At 33.6% G+C, this 14813-nt stretch overlaps 1 protein-coding gene across 2 annotated transcripts in view; it reads left to right on the top strand.

Moving 5' to 3' along the window:
* ZRANB3 (zinc finger RANBP2-type containing 3) overlaps nucleotides 1-14813 on the top strand; it is a 302241-nt gene that overhangs the window by 33693 nt on the left and 253735 nt on the right. The gene's annotated exons all lie outside the window — the stretch shown is intronic.

Below are 14813 nucleotides of genomic sequence, written 5' to 3'. Positions count from 1 at the left end.
CTGCACAGGAGTTATTCAGCATTTCTTCCTGGAAATACTTGTCCTGTTGATAATGGGGAAACCGTCAAACCAGTTCAGAATGTGGGATCTTTTTTTAGGACCATGACCTGAACTCTTCAAATGATACAGTGTCATGAAAAACCAGGGGAAGTGATGAGAATGTCCTAAATTGAGAGACCTAAAAAGTTAAAACATCTGAAAGTGATACATAAATCTTGATTAGATCCTGGATAAGTTAAAAGAAAAGCTTTAGAGGACATATTAGGATAGATAACTAGGAAAATTTCATCTGTACTCTCTTAGAGTGATGTTATTGAATTAATGTCAGTTGTCATGGGTGAGGTAATGATGTTGTAGTCGAATGTTCTTGTTCTTGGAAAATGCATGATTAAGAATTTGGGATGAAGAGTTGTGATACCAGCCTACTTTCTATATTTTCCCAAAAGGAAAGGACATTATATGTTTAGATAAACTTTGAGTGAGTCAGTCACAATGTTAACACTGAATCTGGTCAGTGGTATAAGAGTGTTCACTGTAGTATATTCTCTTTGGATTTTCTGTCAGTTTGAAAATTAAAAAAAAGTGATCAGTCTGATTTTCATTCCTTTGTAGTGATCTGTCTTTTCTGATTGGATCCGATCTTTTTCTGTATCTGATTTTAAGATTTTCCTCTTGGTCTTTGGAGTTCTGCAGTGTCAAAATTATTTATTCAGTCTAGTTTTCTTTTTGTTTATTCTCCTTGAGATTATTGTGCATCTTTTAATCTGGTATTTGTGTCGTGTTGATTCTGGAAAATTCTCAGCTATTATCTATTTTTAAAAATTATTTTAAAAGATTTTATTTATTTGAGAGCAAGAGCATGAGTGGTTAGGGGGATGGGCAGAAGGACAGGGAGAAGCAGACTCCCTGCTCAGGACCCAAACGCAAGGCTCTGTCCCAGGACCCCAAGATCATGACCTGAGCGAAACGCAGACGTTCAACCAACTGAGCCACCCAGGCACCCCTATCTCTTTAAATATTGATTCACACCCATTCTGTTAATTTCTTCTGTAATGTCAATTAGACTTAAACTTGACCTTTTCACTCTATCCTATGCTTCCGTTAACATGTCTTATATTTTCTCTATCTGTGCTACAACACAGCTACTTTTAAACATCTGTTTTTAAAAATAAAAGGTCATGATTCAGTTATTCTAATCCATTTAACTTACCTATTCAGTGTTTAAAGAGTTTTTTGAAATGATGTATAAAATATATGGGAAAAAGTATGCAGATTATAAGTGTACAGCTTGAAGAATTTTTACAGTACCGCCATCACCAAGATCAAGAAATAGTACATTACCAGCATCCCAGAAACCTTTCTCTTGCCCCTTTCTGATCACTACTTCCTCCTTCCTCTCCAAGGTAACCACTTATCCTAATTTCTCAAACCACAGATTACTTTTATATGTTTGACTGTATCATTGTAATCATCTATATGTATCTTTTGTGTCTGACTTCTTTTGCTCAACATCTTTGTGAAAGTCTTCCTTACTGTTGCATGTGGTTGTAGTCGGTTCATTCTCATGTAAAATTCCACTGTGTAAATATAATACCATAATTTTTCTATACATTCACTGTTGATGAAACCAGTTTGGGGCTTTTACAAATAATAATGCTATGAACATTCTTATGCAAATCTTTGGTATATGCATACATACACATATATTTCTGTCATGTGTATAACAGGAATATTTGCTGAGTTATAAGATATGTATATATTACAGTAAATAACTTCCTATATTAGTTTGCCAGGGGTGTCATAATGAAATACCACAACTGGGTGACTTAAACAACAGAAATTTATTGTCTCACATTTCTGGAGTCTAGAAGTCCAAAACCAAGGTGTAAAAAGAGTTGATTCCCACTTAAGGTTGTGAGGGAAGGGTCTGTTCCAGGTCTCTTTCCTTGATTTGTAGAACACTGTCTTCTTCCAGTGTCTTTTCATATCATCTTCTCTCGGTTCATGTCTATTCCCTTTCTTTAAGGACACCAGTCATTATTAGCTTAAGGCCCACCCTAATAATCTAATTTTAACTAATTACATCTGTACTGACTCTATTTCCAAATCAGGTTGCATTCTGAGGCACTGGGTGTTAGAACTTTTACATATGAGTTTTGTGGGGACATAATTCAACCCATAACTCAGCCAGACAGTTTTCAAAGTGTACCAATTTTTACTTGTATCAATAATGTGTAAGAGTCCCGGTTGTATCACATCTTCACCAACACTTTTTATTGCCTATCTTTAATTTCATTTTGTATTCTGGCAAGTGTATAGTGATATCCATTTAGGTTTTCATTTGTACTTTTCTGGTAACTAATGAAATTTAACACATTTTCGTGTGCTTATTAGCCATTCGATTGTCCTTTATTATTAAGTGCCTGTTCATATCTTCTCTATTTTTCTACCAGGTTGTTTTCCTAATCGTTTTCTGGGAGTATTTTTTCATATTTATATTTTGGATATGAATTTTTTGTCAGATGTATATGTTGCAAATAAAATTTATCAGGTTACGGTTTTCCTTTTCTCTCTCTTACTGAATTCTTGATAAGCACAAGTTCTCAGTTTTAATGTTATCTTAAATACCCTTTATTGGTGTTGTATTTTGTGGCTGGCACTTTTTGCATCTGATTTTACAAACCTTTGTCTACAAGGTTGTGAAGTTAGTTTTCTGTCTTCTAAAAACTTTATTGTTTTATTTTTAATTTAAAAATTTTTTTGAAGATTTTATTTATGTATTTATTTGTCAGAGAGGGAGAGAGAGAGAGAGAGAGAGCGTGCGCGCCCAAGTAGGGGGAGTGGCAGGTAGAGGGAGAAGCAGACTCCCTGCTGAGCAAGGATCCCAATGTGGGTCTTGATTCCAGGACCCTGTGATTATGACCTAAGCCGAATTAACGGACTGAGCAATCCAGGTGTCCCTGTTTTATTTTTTATATTCAGATCTACATTCCACTTAGAATTGATTTTTGTATGTGGTATAAGGTAGGGATCAGAGTCGATTATATATTTATTATTGTATTATTTACTTTTGTCTATCAGTGTCTGATCATCACAATTTATTGGAAAGACTAACTTTTTCCTACTACGTTAGAACTTTGCCATAAATTATATAATTTTATGTGTATCTTTCTAGATAAGTGCTGTCTAATGGAACTTTCTGCCTTTATGGAAGTGTTCATATATATGCTGTTTAATTCAGTAGTTATTAGCCACATGTGACTGCTGAGTTCTTGAAATATGGCAAGTGTAACTAAGGACTGAATTTCATATTTTAACTAATTTTAATTGATTTAAATCTAGCCATGTGTCTGGTGACTACCATATGGGACAGTACAGCTACAGATTCTTTGTTTTATTTTTCTAATTGCCAGTCTTTGTGTCAACACCATACTTCTTAATTATTGTAACTTAATAATAGATATTTTGGTCTAAGATAGCGTGACTCTTACAACTTTGTTATCTTTTCAAAATGGCCTCAGCTGTTGTTGACCCTTTGCATTGCCTGTAAGTTGTAGAAATCATTTATCATTTTTCACCAAAAATGTTGCTGGGATTGTGAATGGGATTGTTTTGCATCTGTAAATCAGTCTGGGGAGAATTGATATCTTTATTATAAAGTATTTTAATCCATTAATGTGAATATTCTTTCATTTATTTAATTGGCCTTCATTTATTTTCATCTCAGTTATTCTTCCCTTAATTTCTTTTTAATAAGATCTTATAGTTTTCAATATATAATTCTTTCATGTGTATCATTGTATTTATTCCTAGGTGCTTAGTATTTTTGATGTTGCTCTAAAATGTCATTTCCTCCCTCTGGCTATTTCTAAGATTTTCTCCTTGTTTAATTATCCAAAAGTTTTGCAATGTATGATATGCCTACGTTTGCATTTAAAGTTTTTCATCTGTGGGTTATTCATTTATTAGTTCTAGGAAAATACTCAATCTCTTCAAATCTCTTCAAATATTATTTTTGCCCCTTTCTTTTCTCCTTGGTCTCCAGTTATATCTATATTAGAACTTTTCTCTGTGTTCTATATATCACTTATCTTCTTTTTTGTATTTTCTTTTTCTTTTTTTTTAAGATTTTATTTATTTATTTGACAGAGAGAGACAGCGAGAGGGAGCACAAGCAAGGGAGTGCAATGCGGGGCTAGATCCCAGGACCCTGGGATCATGACCTGAGTGAAGGTAGACGCTTAACCACTGAGCCACCCAGGCGCCCCAATGTATTTTCTTATTTTTAAAAAAAAAATTCTGTGCTTTATTTGGATATTTGTTGTTTAATCATATTCTTGTTTACTAATCCTAAATTTTGCTATTAAATTAATTTATTGGATTCTCTGAAGGAAAAGACCATTAGTCAAAATACTTGAAACCAAAACCCATTCATTATGGCTGAAACAAAGAGGCTGAATTTATTATTTGCTAAGCAAGGGAGAAACTGCTTCTTAAACATGGCAGACAAAGCAAAGAGTTGGTATTGAATCAGACTTTGGGGAAGTTTGGAGTCTTTAAAAAGCAGGAGTGTTTTATGTATTTGCTCAATATCAGAGTATACTTTAGGGATTAGCAGACTGATGTCAAAGAACAGTCAGTACTTCCCTATCTTGAAATTGGAGAATAGAAACATTTTATTTTCTGTTCTTAATGTCAGATAGTGTATTTTTAAGTCCTAGAATATCCAATTCCTGTCTGCTGGTTATGTGGATTGTATCTTGCTTCTTGTCATGTTTTAACTCCATCTCTTCTTTCTATAAATATTTAGAACATACATATTTCACATATCTGAATTCCTTTGGAGGCTATTTTTGCTTTTGTTCTTGTTATTCATGATGGTTTATTTCCCAATGTATTTGCTAATTTAAAAAATTTTTGTTTTTATAATTAGGTAATCTAAATCTTAATTAGGTAATGTTATTTTTGATTGTTAGTCAAAGTGTTATAACTACAACACTCTCTACCATGTAGTTACTATTTTTCCCTCTCACAATTGTTGCCTATTTAACAAACCACTAACATGAGATGTTCAGACCATGTAAATATGCTTCCCCTTATCTAGTTTTCTCTCTTGGATTTGGCTTCCATACATGTTCTTGCTCAAAATAATTTTTGCCCTGATAGTCGTGAAATGATGATTTATTAATTAGCATTTTACTGTAAGGAAGAGCCCTCCCTTCTGTTCCAGCAGTCTCTCTTTTTCTCTTTTCCTGTCTGTTTCTACCCATCCATCCATTCCTGTGGATTCCTAATATATTCAGTGGGTTATAATCCCTTACTGTACTGTAGTTTACTTCTGTCAGTTTTGGAACTTGTTACAACTGGAATCATGCAGGTTATATGTCCTCTGACTTCTTTTGCTCATCATGTTTTTGAAATTCATATATATTGTTTTGATGTCTGAATATAAGACGGTTATTTTGATCATTCATTTGCTGATTGACATTTGGCTTGATTCTAGTCTGGGAGTCATATGAATCAAGATGGTATTAACATTCATGGACAAGTCCTTTTGTGGGCATGTTTTCAATTCTATTGCTTTTCTTTTTTTCTCTTTAGGATTTTATGTATTTGTGTGTGTGTGTGAGAGAGAGAGCACATGAGTTGGAGGGATAGGCAGGGGGAGAGGGAGGAGCAGACTCCCCACTGAGTAGGGAGCCCAATGCTGGGCTGGATCCCAGGATCCTAAGATCATGACCTGAGCTGAAATCAAGAGTATGACGCTCAACCTATTGAGCCACCGAGGCACCCCAGCAGCTCACTGTTTCTTAATTTGTATTTTCCTAAAGACTAATAATATTGGCATCTTTCAACATATATTACTGTTTTACGTATGTTTTAATTGTTGTCCATTATTGATTTGAAGGAGGTCTTTTATTCTGGATAGAAGACCTTTGTCAGATATATGTGTTGTAATTTCTTCTCATCTGTAGTTTGCTTTTTAATTTTCTTTACAGTATTCTTTGATAAACAGAAATTTTTAATACTCTGGTTTTTCTTCAAATGGAATAAATTTTTTGCCTTTTGATAAACAGAAATTTTTAATTTTCATAAAATCTAATTTATCAAGTTCTTATGTAGTTATGCTTTTTACCCCAAGATCACAATGTCCCTCTGTTTTTTATTGGAAGCATTCTAATTTTAGCTTTTAGGTTTTGATATATGATTCATCTCAAATTAATTTTTGTGTATGGGATAATAGTTCTAGGTTGAGTTTTCTTTGAAATTGATATCCAGTTACTCTGGCATCATTTCTACTAAAGTCTCTTTTCTCCCATAAATTACTTTAGGCATCCTTCTGAAAAAGCACTTGACCATATGTATGTAAATCTGTTTTCAGGTTTTTTTTCCTCCGTGTTTATCTTTTTTTTTTTTTTTTTTAATTGTCACCCCTTTTGCGTTTTTACTTAGGTTGTAGCTTTCTTATGCTCAAATTTTGTTTAGGAGTCTCATTTCCAGTCTCTGCTTTGTGTAGATCTAAGCCCTTACTACCATTGCTCTGCTTGACTGTGAAGTCTTAAGATTCCCTGTTCATGGTGTTTGCAGACACCTTCCTTGTGGCCTCTAGCTTTATCATTCACCTATACTCAGGTTTTGATTTTCTCTTTTGTTTCTGGCCATTGTAAATTGTTTTACTTTTCTTCAGGCCAGCTCTGCATTTTAAAAGATAGTATTTTATCTAAGTTAGCATTTCCAGTTGTTTGCAAAGGGAAAGATCTGATTCTTTCTAAACCACCTTAGCACTGGGAGCTGAAATCTTACTGTTAAATCTTCATTCATTAAAGACTATACTTGCTGTCATTTTAAAATATCCTTAATATACAATTACTTAATTTTTTCCTATTATATTCCAAATTTAATATTATATAATTAATTTCCCAACAATTTCTTTCTGACCATATTTTCCTTGCATGCCTTTAACCATCTATTTTCAACATTTTTGAGACACTTCTTTTATTTATTTTTATTATTTATTTATTTATTTTTGAAGATTTTATTTATTTATTTGAGAGAGAGAGCAGAGCACAAGCAGAGGGAGCTGTAGGCAGAGGGAGAAGCAGGCTCCCTGCTGAGCAAGGAGCCAGATGCAGGACTTGATTCCAGGACCCTGGGAATCAGTCATGACCTGAGCTGAAGGCAGACGCTTAACTGACTGAGCCACCCAGGTGCTACTGAGACACTTCTTTTAAATGAGTTTTTAAGTTTCAGATTTGTATTTTACTTTGTGATTCAGTTTGTCTTTTCTTTTAAGTAGTCTTAAGCTCACTTTCATTCATTGACATTAGAGCTATATTTGGTCTTAATTCTGCCATTATAGCATTTGTTATGGTTTCTGTTCCTAAAAATATGTTACTATATAATCATTGTATCATCCATTAAATATATTACTATAGTAGCATCAAAGTTTTCTTCAGGTTTAGTATACACTTTCAGTAATTTGAAAGGTTTGGAGCTTGAATCCACTGGTAATCTTTATAACTATAGCTTTGCATAATATAGCTGATTCTCTATTTTATTAGGTGGTGTTTTCTTATTCCCAATTATGTACAGTGGCATTTGGTGTATTACCTTTTCCTTCCTTTCTGTACCTCTCTCAGCACGTCATATGAATTGATTAAATTATTTTTCTTGATATTCACCTTTGTATCTTTAAAAATACTTATAATTTGTTGCTATGAACAAATTTGTTCCTATGTATTAGATATTTTTTGCCAACTTTCGATAATCTTTGCATTTTTCTCCTCTTTGACTCTTGTTAAGTATGTAGTTTCTGTGCAGTCATTGTCTGTAACTGTTACATTATTTTCTGTACCCAGATTATTTAAACAGCTAAGTAGTTTCATTGCTTCCCTCCCATCCATTTTGTTTTTGCATAGTGTTCTTTGGTTGGGGTTATCTTCTCAAAGTTCTTTTAGAAGGGTTAATAGGAAGTCAGTTACCCAATTTCTTGCATTTAAAATTGTCTTTTCACTGAGTTTATACTGAATGAAAAATTGGCTGAGTAAGAAATTTCTCAGTCCCAGTTTCTTTTCTGGCTGATGTTCTAGTTAATGCTCCACTGTTTGCTGGAGGCAAGCCTGAGGGCTGCTTGGTTTTTTCTCCTTAGGGATGGTTGTTTTTTTTTTTTTTTTTTTTTTTTTTTTTTTTAGATTTTTGTTTCACTCCTTATTTTGGCAATCCAGTACAGGGTGTGGCTTGTTGACACTTATACATCTCTTTCCTTGTTGTGCTATATTATTTTAATCTCTAGTTTATCTTTTTTTTAAATTTCTTCAAACCTTTCTTGAATTATATTGAGAACGGTTTTCAGTTCTTTTATTTTGGTTTTCTTCTTTGAAGGCACCAGGTATGCCTGTTAATTTGTCTTGACCTATCATCTGTATCATTTGTATTTTCTGTCTTTTTCTTTCATAATTTATTTTTTCTCTAAAACTCCTTTGGTTTCTTTATTCCCTTTGAAAATTTCCTTTCAATCCTGTCTCATGTGTACGCTCCTTTTTCTTTTCTTTTCTTTTCTTTTTTTTTTTCTTTTTTAGCAGTACCTATTCTCTCCTGCTTCCATTTGGTCTTCCTTTCAGTGATGTTTATTTTTCTTTTACTTCTGTGACCTTCAGCTCACATTTAAGTTCTTCACGTTTCTTGCCGTATCTTCCCTGAGTCCTATACCTCTGCTTTGAGTTTCTTGTATTATAAAGCTGATTGCTTCTTTAAGTTTATTTTTCTATTTTTCTATTTTCAGATTTATTTATTTAAGAGAGAGAGAAAGAGAGCACAGGGGAGAGGGGCAGAGGGAGAGAGAGTCTTAAGCAGACTCCTTGCTGAATGCAGAGCTGGACGTGGGGTTCAATGCCAGGACCCTGAAATCACAACCTGAGCGGAAACCAAAAGCCAGACACTTAACCCACTGTGCCACCCAGGCTACCCCTGCTTCTTTAAATTTAAATTTGTGGCAAAATGTTTGATATGATTTTCATCTGCTTCATAGGTACTTTTTTTTCCTGTGTGTTTTTCCATTTGATTTCCCTTTTTCCCCTTTTTTATTTTTGTAGGATTGAGTTTTTTTTTTTTTTAAGTTACTACTTTGAGGAACATATTTTTCCTGAGCCTGCTATTTGCAAAAGATCACCTGAGAGGGCCAGAATAATGTTCTAATAATACTCTAGACTAACACCTATTCTTTCTATGAAATTATTTTTATATGTATTTTTTTTTCATTATATTTCCCAAGCCAAAAGAAATCAACATAGCAGAGTAGCTAATGTTGCAAATCTGTCACTCCTGCCCTTACTCTGCTTCCCCTCATCTGGGAGTTTTCACCGAAGGCCTTGCCTTCTCTGTTTCTCCTTGTAGCCTGGCTGGAGCTGGGGGTATTCTGGCCACCAGTCTATTTCTCCTCTTGTGGTTATGCAAGGAAAGGATTCTTGATTACAATACAAGTGTCCTCTTCACTTCAGAACTATGTTTTGCTGTTTTGTTTTGTTTCCCTGAGATGTTTAGCCAAGCGTCCTTTCTAGATATACCACTTCAGTTGTTGTTGTTGTTCTTGTTTTTCCTATTTAATATTTCTGGTAGCCCATTTCTTTTTGTCTAATTTTCAAAGATGATAAATAACCATGCATTAAAATTTTGAATCTGTGCTCCACTAAGCTGCATATTGTATCCATTACTTAGCTATTTATGTAATGATTATATATATATGTATATGTGTATATATATATATATATATATGTGTGTGTGTGTGTATTTATGTATGCATATATATGTACCTGTGGATTTACATGGTTAAAAATACCAGGCAAACTTATTAATATATGAAATTTTCTGTATACAGTTGAACAAGAAGGTTTGCTATATGTAGTTTGCTTATTCACATCCGTTGAGGTTTAAGAAGCCTGTTAGTGAATGAATTATTAGGCTTGTCATTGTTACCTTTATCATTAGTTAATACTCTTTGTATAGATAGTGTTCTGAAATAAACTGTATTTCATTTCTTCTGAAAATTCTGGCAGAACAATTTGTTTTAATTATCTGTCTGCATGGAGAAAGGGAGGACTTTGTGGTATTTAAAGCTTTTGCAGAAAGTATAAGAGATGATTTTGTAGTAATTTGTATTCTTTAAAGGTATCACTTGATGACAGCCTAATTGGTTTCATTGTTTTCTTTTCTCTCCTAAAATTGAATAGTTTTCTGTTATATTACCCATTTAGATATACTGCTTTTGTAGTGTTACAGTCCTTACTTGTTTGGCTGAATGTAGATTGGATTTTTACATCAGTGAACAAATATATTGAAACACCTGGTGGTTTTGCTATGAAAAAATTCTTTGTTAAACTATTTTAATATTAGGGTGTGAATCACCATGCTTATCATTTCAGTTTAAGATAAGGATAATTAAGTGAAAGTATGAATGAACCTTGAAGTATAGTTATAAAAAAGCCAGAAGAAATAAGTTATACAATTTTATTTATTAATTTTATACAGCCTAAGTAATCTGATTTATGAAACACAAAATCTTGCTATTCTAAATAGTGTTAATTTGACTTTTAGAATATGTCATTGTTTTGTCTCCTCCCCAAGCAGCGAGGGACCCTATGAGGGTGTGTAGAGAGAGACTTGGCTATGTCAAAAAGTATTATTGATGCATAGGTATACATTTTGGACAAGCCAAAAAAAAAAAAAAAAGCAAAAAGAAATAAGTGGGACTACATCAAAATAAAAAGCTTCTGCACAGCAAAAGATACAGTCAACAAAATGAAAAGGTAACCTATTGAATGGAAGAAAATATGTACAAACCATATATCCATTAAGGGTTTAATATCCTGAATATATAGTAAACTCATACAACTCAATAGCAAAAAACCCCCAAATAATCCAATTAAAAAATGAGCAAAGGAATGAATAGACATTTTTCCAAAGAAGACATACAAATAGCCAACAGGTACATGAAAAGGTGTTCAACATTACTAATCATCAGGGAGTTGCAAATCAAAATCATAACGAGATACAAGTTCATACCTTTTATTAGAAAGGCTGTTATCAAAAAGACAGGAGATAACAAATGCTGGCGGGGATGTAGAGAAATGGGATCCCTTGTGCACTGTTGGTGGGAATGTAAATTAGTAAAGTCATTATGGAAAACAGTATGGAGTTTACTCAGTAAATGAAAAGTAGATGTATCGTGTGATCCAGCAATCCCAATTCTGGTATATATCTGAAGGAAATGAAATCAGTATCTCGAAGAGGTATCTGCAACCCTGTGTTCATTGTAGTGTTAGTCATAGTAGCCAAGACATAGAAACAGCGTAAGTGTTCATTTATGGATGAATGGGTAAAGAAAATGTGGTATGTGTGTGTATACGTATGTATGTGTGTGTAAGTATATGTATTTTTACTCAATGGAATATTTACTCAATGGAATGAATTTTATTCAGCCATAAAAGAAGGAAATTCTATCATTTGTGATAATATAGATGAACGTTGTCAGCATTACACTTAATGACATGTCAGAGAAAGACAAATGTTGTATGATCTCACACGTGGAATGTAAAAACACTGAACTCAGAAACAAAGAGCATATTAGTGGTTGCCAGGGGCTGGGGTGTGGGGGACTTTGAGAGATGTTGGTTAAAGGGTACAAATTTTCAGTTGTAAGATGAATAAGTTATGAGAATCTGATGTATAGTGTGATGACTATAGGCTATTTGATGTATACATAGTATACTATATAAATATACTATACTTGACTGTTTACTTGAATATTACTAAGAGAGTAGATCTTAAATGTTCTCACCACACAAAAATTGGTAACTATGTATGGTGATATATGTGTTAACTAGCCTTATTATGGTAGTCATTTCAAAATATATACATACATCATATCATCACATTGTACACATTAAACTTACACAACGTTATAAGTCGATTATATCCCGATAAAGCTGGAAGAAATAGGTATCCATTTTAATAGATGAGCTTAATTGCTGTTTTCACTTTAGGTAAACTGACTAAACTGACTTAAAATCAGACTTTTTTATTTGGAAGTATCCTGTGGATTTGGGGGATAAAGTTAAGCATGCTTTGGTCATCATATGTATTAATTTCTGTTGGAGATATATATAAAAGCAAAATTGCAGTACCACTACTCACCCACCAGAATGGCATAATTAAAAAAAAAAATGAGGAATGTGAAACCTCTGTAATTATCTCACACTACTGTTAGAAAAGAAAATTGGCACATCTGCTTTGGAAAACTATTTGGCAATATCTACTGTAGGTGAACATGTACATATTCTGAGACCTAGTAATCCTATCCCTGGGGTATATACGTACATATATATGTTAACTATAAGAATGCTCTTTATGGCCTTATCCATAAAGCTAAAACTCAATTGTCCATCAGCAGGAGAAAAGGAAGTAATTGTAGTATATTCACACAATAGAAAACTTAGAACAATGAGAATGAACAAATTATATCTACTATAACAGCAGGATGAGTCTTACAGACATGGTGTTGAGTGAAAGAAGCCAGACATAAAAGAATACATACATTAACTGTATATATCCATTTATATAAAATGTATGTAAGATACTAATTTATTTACTATCACTTATGTAAAATAAATATACTAATTTATGGTGTTATAACTCAGGAAGTGGTCACCCTTAAATGGGAGAGTATTATGAAAGGAAGAGCGTCAGTCACAAGGGAGGCTTCTGGGGATGTTGATAATATTCTGTTCCTTGATCTTGGTGCTGTTACATGCGTATCTTCATTTTATGAAAATTCATCAAGTTGTAGTCTTAAGATTTGTTTAATTTTCTGTATTTTTTATACTTGATTAACAAATTTACCAAAAATATTAAATGTGGGGACGCCTGGGTGACTCAGTCAGTTGGGCATCGGACTGTTGATATCAGCTCAGGTCATGATCTTGGGTGTCATGGGATTGAGCTTCCATTAGACTTTGTGCTCGGCAGGGAGTCGGCTTGAGATCCTCTTCTCTGCTCCACCCTCTCTCACTCTGGCGCTCTCGCTGTCTCACTAAAGTGAATGAATCTTTCAAAAAATATTAAATGTGCTTTGCTTTTAAATACATATATACATATACATATGTACACATATATGTCTATATATAAGTGTGCATATAAATTCTTTAAGCATAGACCACTATTGAAATATTTGTGTTTCACTACTTTATGAGAAAGAATGAAGGGGCGCCTGGGTGGCTTAGTCGGTTAAGCATTCGCCTTCCGCTCAGGTCATGATCCTAGGGTCCTGGAATCAGCCCGTGTTGGCTGCCTGCTCAGCGGGCAGTCTGCTTCTCCCTCTTCCATTTGTGCCTCCCCCCGCAACTAGTACTCTCTCTCTACCTCTCTCAAATAAATAAATAAATAATCTTTTTAAAAATGCAGTTTTTTTTGTGGGGGGAGATAAATGTTTATGGAGCTTGATTAATAATAGGCAAAAACTGGAAAAATTCAATGTCCGTTCACTGTTGAATGGATAAACAAATTACAACACAGTACTGTTCAATAAAATATAGTGAACTATTGATACATGCATCAACATGGATGAATTTCAAAATAATTACACTGGGTGAGGGAGGCTAGCTCCCCACTCCCAAAAAGATTACCGTATGATTCCATTTGTATAAAACTCTGGGAAATGAAAATTAATCTCTAGAGACAATCAGGTAAGTTACTGATTGTAGCCTCGTTCATTTTTGGAAGTGCTCTGTGAGTGCTCTAAGAGAATATGTATCCTCTAATTGTTGGATATATAATTTATTTATGTTATATTAAATTTGTTAATTTTGTTGTTCTCTACCCTTTTGAATTTTATGCTCTCTTAATCCACTAATTACAGAGAGACATTTGTTAAAATGCCCTTCTTTGTCAGCTTAATCTTGTATTTCTGTTGATTTTTGCTTTACATATTTTGAGGTTATGTTATTCATTGCAAACAAGTTTATAATTGCTTCATCTTCCTAGAGAATTTTTCCATGTTCCTTTTTTCATATGAGTCATGGTAATGGTTTCTTACCTAAAGTCTAATTTGTTTAGTGTTGATAAAGTAATACCAGTTTTCTTTCTGTTAATAATTTCCAGCTATACCTTTTCTTATTCTTTTTCCTTCAACTTCTTTATGTTTTTATGTGGTTTTTTAGTAATAATTGTTAATAATTCTTAACAAATTTTTAATAGCACACATATGGTTTCTATATATGTAAATATACTCAGATGGTTCAATTTAAGAGATTTTAACGAGGGACTATTAGGAGGTATGGTTGAAGTTAAGAGAGCCAACATATAGCTAGGGGCCACAAGCAGCACCTGTAGTTCTAGTGGGAAACAGTCACTCCCAGACCTCCTTCTTCCCATTCCCTAATCATCTCCCATTACCTAATCTCCAGCTGGTGCCTTCACTGATCAAACTGTGTTTGAAGCCACCTGGCATGGGAGTAATCTGGAGGAGGAAGCAAACAGAATAATAAGTGAAATTATTGGACTTTGGAAAACTCCTTCCAGAGAATTCAAATAGAATATGATGTTTTGCTCTCTAATTACCTTTTACCTCTGAAGTTCCATTTTGGCTGATTGTCATGTTAAATGCACCTATCCATTCACCTATTTCTCTCTCTTTTCCTCTCTCTCTTGTTTTTTATTGAAGTATAGTTGACACTTTACATTAGTGTCAGGGGTGCAACATAGTGATTTGACAACTATGTATGTTATGCTGTTCTTACCACGTAAGTCATATGGTATTTGTC

Source organism: Ursus arctos, unplaced genomic scaffold, assembly GCF_023065955.2.
Source record: "Ursus arctos isolate Adak ecotype North America unplaced genomic scaffold, UrsArc2.0 scaffold_1, whole genome shotgun sequence".
In the NCBI taxonomy this organism is placed as follows: Eukaryota; Metazoa; Chordata; class Mammalia; order Carnivora; family Ursidae; genus Ursus; species Ursus arctos.
This window is presented reverse-complemented; position numbering and strand designations above follow the sequence as displayed.